Raw genomic sequence first — 7,705 nt, 5'->3', positions numbered from 1 at the left:
AGGGGGGGGCGGGGGGGGGCAGCTCGGTTGTGACGTCAAGTGTGAGCCAAGGTCGTTGGTGCAATGCTAGCAAAGAAAGCGGCCCTCCACCAAGCCCAAACTGGGGATCAAAATCCAACAAAAATCCAACGTGAGAAGGAAAACTGAAAAGCCACTGCAGAAATGTTGATTTTTTTTTTTTTGAAGGGATGCACCAAACGTCAGCTACAAATGCTCATTTTGTTTCTTTTTGACAGAGACGGGTTAGATTTTTTCCAACTGACCCCGACCCTCAACGACCTGTCAAAACGAAATCAAATGCTGCGAGGCTACTTCCTGTTTCCTGGATGTCGCAAGACTCATTTAAGGTGGCGTATTGTGTTTTTTTTTAATCTATTTTTTTGGGTGAGGGGGGACGGGGGCAGACTTGGTTGAGCGCGACCTCCTCCAAGACTCGAACGTTGACTGTCCAGTACTTTGCGTGATCACTTCCTGACGCCGATGGTGGACTGCAAATTGAAGGCGCAATGCCCGTTTCGCTTTGTTCGGTTGCCGGCGGTTGCCGCCAGGCGCCCTTGACGCGGCCCGGCCGTTCAAGGCGCCGCGTCCCAGTTTTGCGGCCGTTCCGGCAAACTTGCGGCAAAGAGAGCCAAGCGCGCCCGCCGCTCGCTTTTGGAGCGTCTCGGCCGCGCCGGTTGTTTGTGCACCTGCGTGAGGCGTCGGCCTCGTTCCGCCTCCTACGGATACCGCGCTGAAAGCGGTGGCGGCGAGGGGAGCACAATGGCGACACATTTCTTGAAGGTATGGCACTTGGTGAAGCGCTTAGCGCGCGCGCACGTATCACTTAGCCATTATGATGCAAATGATAGCAGCCCGGTGCTTCGTCTTCCACTTTTGCCGCGGCGCACCTACAGACGTGCGCGCGCATCCTTTCTGCTCGTCTCCGTTGCGCATCGCCTTTGTTTGAGCCGATTGGATCTGCCGCGATCACATGTTTACCCGCCGCCTTATCTCTTTGAGAAACCTCCGTCACGGCTAGCGGAGAGTAACGAGTGCAGCGTTTTTTTCTTTTTTTGTGTGTGTGTGTGTGTGTGTGTGTTTTCCTTTTATTTCCGAGACGGGCGCGCACGCACGGGCCTTTTGTGTGTATATGCTAATAGGCCAGCTAACACCCTTTCACACTGTTTGTTTGGCGAAATGATGCAACTTGCCAGACATTCCTGTTTTTTTTTTTTCTGCTGATGTTCACTTTTTTTTCCCCCACGTCTTTCTTTCTTTGGCTGGAGAAGGAGGAGGAGGAGGAGGGGGCGGGATGTTGGGGGAAAATCCACAAAGGTTTTGTCATCAATGCTCGGCTGACAATAGCAACAAAAACATTAAAGGGAGAAAAGATGTGTTTCTGTGTTAAACAATTAGTGCCGCGGCATTAGAGGCGATCAGGGGGGAGACAAAAGCCAGGCAGCGGCGGGGGTTTACCCCCGACACAAAGACGCGCAAACAGATGCGGCGAGCCGGAGCCAAGCCGCGGCCGACGCCGTCCTCCGCCGGGGACGTCGCGCGTCGGGGTTCGGGCCGCCGTCCGCGGGCCCGCTTTCTGGGTCAGCGCCTCGGGCGCCCCCCTTTCGCCTTTGGCAAACGAGCGAGCGGGAAGGCCCGTGGCGCATCTTCACAGGTCCGCAATCAGGCGCCCTCTCCGTCGACTTGGGTGGAGATCCAAAAGTCGGCGCAGACCGAAATGTTTTTGAGTCCCATGCATAGGAACCTCGATGAATCGGTTCGCGAAAGCCCGGCTCAACCCCAATCGTATGAAATCCAAAGCCTGCCCGTCCACGTGAATGGCGGCAGTGTTTGCGCGCGTGTGCGCCACTTGACCCGGTGACCGTCGGCGGAATGAGCCCCCGCGATGGGCCGCTTAGCTTCTGCCCCCCCCCCACCACGGGCGCGGTGTACCTTACCACCCCGGGAGAGGCGCAGGCGCCCCTCCTGTGTGCTACGACAACAACAACAATTGCGGCGGTTTCAGTCTTAAAAGTAGCCCGCTAAAAAAACATCGTCCCCGACCGCATCCCGGGATTTTGCGGCGCTCATTTTTTTCCACCAAAACTCTTGTTCGTGTAAACGTACGTGACGATCGAGCCAGGGAAAAAGAATGCGGGCAAAAAAAGGAGATCAAGTGCAACGTGTATAGTCATGCGCTGACACCCACGTCACTCACCAGACCAGGCAACCAAAACAAATCCTTCAAAAAGTGTCTCGCTGTGTGTTGTACGTGTGCCTCCGAGAGGTGTGGCCTAGTGAGTGATATCAGGAGTTAAAGTCAGGCAGAAATTCAACTCGTAAGTCAAGGTAGCACTGGAAAGTCTTTTTTTTTTTTTTTTTTTGAAGATGATGTTCCCAAATGAAACGTCACTGACATCGGAGCTTCAAATGGACCAAATCCCGCAAGTCAGATTTTGCCCTTCTACTTTTGTTTCGCTTCAGTCAAATGTTTTGCCAGGCGGCAGTATGTCAGTCGGCAAAGGGGGAGCGTATTTTGCCCCGATTTGAGATCTTTGGTGGTGGTTTGCGTGTTTTCAGCGTCGGTGGCGTTGAGGTGAAGCTCCGTGTTTGGACTTGCCGTCTTTGTCCCCGCCCGCCCGCCCGCCTTCACCTGCATGAGGGAGGAAGCGGCCGCCGCTTCCACTTGAAAGGCAGGAAGTGTGTTTGATTCCTTCGGGAAAACAACCTTGAGCCCACATTTCATGACTCGGCGCTATTTGGTGGCCCAAAATGTGTTTTTCTTGCACAGCTTTGACCTGTTTTTATTTTCTAGCCACAATTTAGTATTTACGAACACAAACGGTTTGTGGCCACAAATTGTTCACGTCTGCGGCTCGTCACTCAAAGTGAAAATCTGTCGGTTGGCTTTTTCGTTGTTCTTGCGAGAGTGACCCGGGAATGAGAGCGATCCGAGGGAAATGTCGCCCGCGGACGGGGACGGATGCCGGCGGCTTGCTAACAGCGCTAACGTGGGCGAGGCGAGCGAAGGAGGCATGTTTAGTTTCCCACGTGAGCGATGGCCGTGTTGCGAGCGTGGAGACTTTTCATCTTGCAGCTGCTGTTTTCCTTGGAAGCAAGCCCGCCCGCCGGGCCATTTGTCTTCCGCCGAAGACCGGTCGCTTCACTCAATCGGACTGACTGCAAACAAGGCTCTCGGGTCATCGTGGTGGAATTCCGGAAGCGCTGCAAAAACTTGACGTTACTCTGCTTCCATGGATTTTTTTGCCACACAACGGGAGCATTTGCTTCTCTGGCAGCTTTTTACCATGGCTGCCACAGAAGGCAATGCCATTTGAAAAGAGATTTCTTTCCTTATTTATTTTACCCTCCCTGGGGAAATTTCATGACATTCATTACAAAAGTTAGCGAGCGACATTTTAGTATTATTTTCTTGGGTTGTCGTAATTTGATGCAAAGTCGTCCTTATCCCAGCTTGTCACCGTCATCTGAGGGCACTTGGAACGTTGCGACGCGCTGCCGATATTTGAATATTCCCTGCGAGGCCGCTTCCCGCGCCGTGTGTGGCGCCCAGATAGCCCGTTAGCATCGTTAGCCTCGTTAGCTCGCTGAGCCCGGCGAGGGCGTCCTTCGGCTTGCGTTTATCGCGCGCGCGCAGACTGCCGCTGTGCGCCCGCTTCGTGGAGACCTTGCCCACCTGGACTTTGGAAGGCCTTGGGATGGGAGGGGGGGAAACCCGAAACTTCAAGAGCCTCGTTGAAACGCACTGGAAAAAAATACATTTTTAATCATATTGGACATGGAAAAACAAACAAAACCTCAATTGTCACGATGATTGTTTTTGGAGGGGTGATTCCGAATCTTTTTTCCTGAATAATAATCATAAGATGTAATATAATATTATCTTGAGTACAATTTTTGAATGAAGTGTTCGGTTCTTGAGTGGGTGGAATTTATTTCTGAAATAACTCCCAAAATGACATCAAGCCCGGAAAATTTGTGTGAACCGCTGACGTGACGTGACGTGAAGACTTTGCAGCCCCCGAAGGCGTCGGCCCCGGGCGGGCGAGCTCGTCGCCGACTTTGCGGCGACCTTTGCGGCGGAGGCGCCACCCACCGCCGCCGCCCCTCCCGCTCGGCAGAAAATGGAAATGGCTTAGCGCTATCTCGGTCGCCTCGGCAACCATCTGAGTCCCCCATCTCGCGGTGGAGAAATGAGTTCCCGACAGGCTGCAGAGAGGCGCGGATTAAACGTGATCCGGCCGACGGCCTGTCAATCAAAAGTCGCCTTCCTGCAAAAACGGCAAGAACAACTAGCAGCTAGCTTTTTATTAGCGCCATCAAAAAGTCCCGCTTTGCCTCGTTCGGAACAAACGAGCGCGCGGCCCACCGACGATGGATTCTTTTAATGAGCTGGCCCAAGATTAATGACGGCGCTGGGGCCGGCTCCCGATAAACGCGCTCTCCTTCTTCCCGACGGCTCGTTCTTACCACAACAAGTCGGCAAAAGTCATCAGGCCGTGTCTTTGCTCGCTCTTAATGACGTGACGGACTTGATGTTGATTCCATGACGACGTGCGCAACCTGCGGCCGACAAATTCGTGACGGAGATCTGGCGGCAGCAAAATTCATTCGGTTGTTGCGTGAGACATGACGCTAACTCGGGTGATGCGAATGACTTGAGCACGGCCATGAAACTCTCCTCGCGTGCGCATCAAATTGACTTGATGATTACGAGACAACCTAAAGGCGGAATCGCCGACTCGACGCGAATTGCGGATCGCTTCGGTTTGCAAATCACTGGGGGAGTGCGGGGGGGGGCGGTTCAAATGCCAGATTGAGACATCAGAAACCCCCAAAACTGCGTCTTACAGCTCGAGCGCCACAAAAAAGCGACATTTTGGTGCTTTAGATCCCAAAGCGCATCAACTCGCAACTGAAAAACGAAGACGGTTGCAGCATACTCAAGCCTGCGTTGCCGTTCTTGATCGAGGTGCAAGCAACGTGGCGGGAGCAACTTTGTTTGACTCTGGCTTTGGAGTGCACGCGTAAGTTTGGAGCAAGGCCGCATGAAATGTTCTTTGGCGTCTCCGTTATTATTTATTAGGCGCATTATTGTGGGGCTTTTTTTTCCCCTGCTGATGTTTGCATCAACAACGCACATGAGGATTTTCTCGCCTGCTACTCGAGGCCACCCACTCGTGGATTATCATAGAGTGGGGGGGGGGGGTTGTTTGTTTGACATCGTCGTCCCCCCTCCCCCCCATTTTGGACGTGATATCCATCTGATGGTTGCCAGGATACCAAAACTGTGAGTCATAATAGGGGAGTAAAAAAAGAGGCATATTTGCCTTGCGATGACTGATGTGCGTGATATTTGAAAAGAAAGTGGGAGGGGGGGGGCGATATTTTGGGGAGTGGAAGGGGAGGGGGTGATGAATGATGAGAAATAAATCCAAATGGCTGGTGCGAGATGGCATGCAGGTCGATGCAGTTAATTTCAGGTTGAAATTGACACACTAATTACGCGCTGCAAGACTGTTTTATCAGATTCCCCCCCCCCCTCTTTTGGCAATTAAACAGGCTAAAAAGCATTCCTGGGCCCCACGCGGGACGCGATTGGCAGCGCACGCGCGTGGAGCTCGCCTCGCTCATTGTGATGTATTAGATGCAATAATAAATTGTACGCGCGCCCGCGCGCGCAGGCGCGCGTGGAACAAAACAGGCTGATAATGTGCACGGCCCAGATAACGATTCATTATTCGCAATCATTAGGAATCCTGCAGGCCTTTTTTTTTTTTTTTTTTTTTTGGCCCTTTTTTTTTCATCAGCGGCTGTGATCCTGCAGGCGGGCGCGCGCGCGCCAACAGATAAGGGCCTCGCGCGCGCCCCCCTCTACCCCCGCAACACGCCCCCCCTCTCGATTGTCTCCATCACGCGTGCTCATGCAAATGTCAAAATTCGGGTTGGAGGGCGTTGCCCTTTTTTTTTGGGGGGGGGGTGACCACAAAAAAAAAAAACCAAAGTGGGCACTGAGTGATGCGAGCGACGATTCGGCACGTGGCCATCAACTTTTGCGTCACGTTTGATCGAGTTGAATTCTTTTGATGATTTCGTGAGCTGACACTTTTGCTTGTCGAATGACTGATTCGATGATCATTGTCACCAATTTTCTGTTTTTATTATTTCGTAGACTGCAGCTCCATCTCCGTGATTTATTCTTATTTTTTTTCCTCCGAACGAATCCCTTAATTTATGCGTGAATTAACAGCCTAGACGTGTGCAAATAAGCGCAAATATTCAACGCCCCCCACCCCCCACCGCCACCCGAACTTAATCGTTTGTATTAATCAAGTAATGTGCTTTAATTCAATGCTCCCATCCCCAAAATAAGCACTTGATGAATCAAGGCTGGCGCTGCTCGCCGCCGTTCGTTTGTCATCCGAGGCGCTTAATTACGGGAGCAAGGAAAACGAAAGGCTCGGATGAGAGACCTCTTGCGTGCAAGGAAGGACCAAGAAGATCAGTTGCTGCAGCCGCCGCCGGTTCCCACAAACGCTCGCACGCGCGCCTCAACTCGCCAGGCGCTACACGCGCGCTGCTTTCGCGTGCACAAAACCAAAACGAAACAAGGTGTGACGTCACCGCCGCCACGCACACCTGCGACAGGAGCGGGTTGGACCTTGAAGGCAAGAAATGTCGGCTTCTCGTGACGTCAAGGAAAACACAGCGAAGCGGGACGCGGTTTGGATTTGGGATCCAAAAGCTCGGTCGGCAACCCTCCAAATGACTCAACGGTCGATTGGAGGGCTGCCTGCCGTGAAACGTCACGCTGTTTGTTTTCTGCTTTGGGCCAATCGGCGGCGATCGTCATTATTTTCACTTTTTTGAGACGCGTCTCACTCGAAGAAAGGAAAGCTCGCGCGAGAACCGCCGCTGCTAATTCCAAAACAAATGATCACGATGCGCATGACATTTTTTGGTCCCCCCCCCCCTTCCCACCAACAAAATCAGTAGAAATAAGATTAAAAAAAAATTTGAAAAAAAGAATCGGAAAAGTGGAAAGAGGAATAAAAACAAAGTGACGAAAAATAGAGGGAGAATTTCTTATTCATTTTAATTTTCATCATGTTGATTTAAAAAAAAAGAGGAGCGCAAGAGAAAGCTGACTCGTGTTTATAGTGATGGAAACAGAAGCAAGGCGGTGATGAGAGGAGCGAGAAATAAAAATAGAAAAGTGAGACGACAGAAAAAAAGGAGGAAGTTAAAATAAGAATCGGTCAGAAAAGGAGACCCAAAAATATCGGGTCGAGAAATATTGTGTGTGTGTGTTTGAGGAGGGGGGCGGCTGGCGAAATGAACTCATGAGCAAAAACAACCACGGCAACAGGACCAAAAATGACAAAAAGAAAAAAATTGAGAAGAAATTTGAAAAAGTAGAAGGAAAAGGAGAAAAAGAGTGTCAATACGCGGAAATCCGGAAGCGCGCGCGCGCGCGCGCGCCCTTCTCTCTCTCTCTCTCTCTCTCTCTCTCTCTCTCTCTCTCTCTCTCTCTCTCTCTCTCTCTCTCTCTCTCTCTCTCTCTCTCTCTCTCTCTCTCTCTCTCTTTCTGTCCTTCTTTGTGAGTTGCGCGCGCATCGGCGGGTCACTCGCGCGCCTCCTCACCGAGCGGAGCAGGTCAGTCAATATTCCAGCAATTCATCTTTCACATCCTCATAAACGCCGTGAC

The sequence above is a fragment of the Hippocampus comes genome, unplaced genomic scaffold (assembly GCF_001891065.2).
Source record: "Hippocampus comes isolate QL1 unplaced genomic scaffold, H_comes_QL1_v1.1 scaffold81, whole genome shotgun sequence".
Lineage (NCBI taxonomy): Eukaryota > Metazoa > Chordata > Actinopteri > Syngnathiformes > Syngnathidae > Hippocampus > Hippocampus comes.
The sequence above is the reverse complement of the archived record's forward strand: the minus strand, read 5'-3'. Positions refer to the sequence as shown.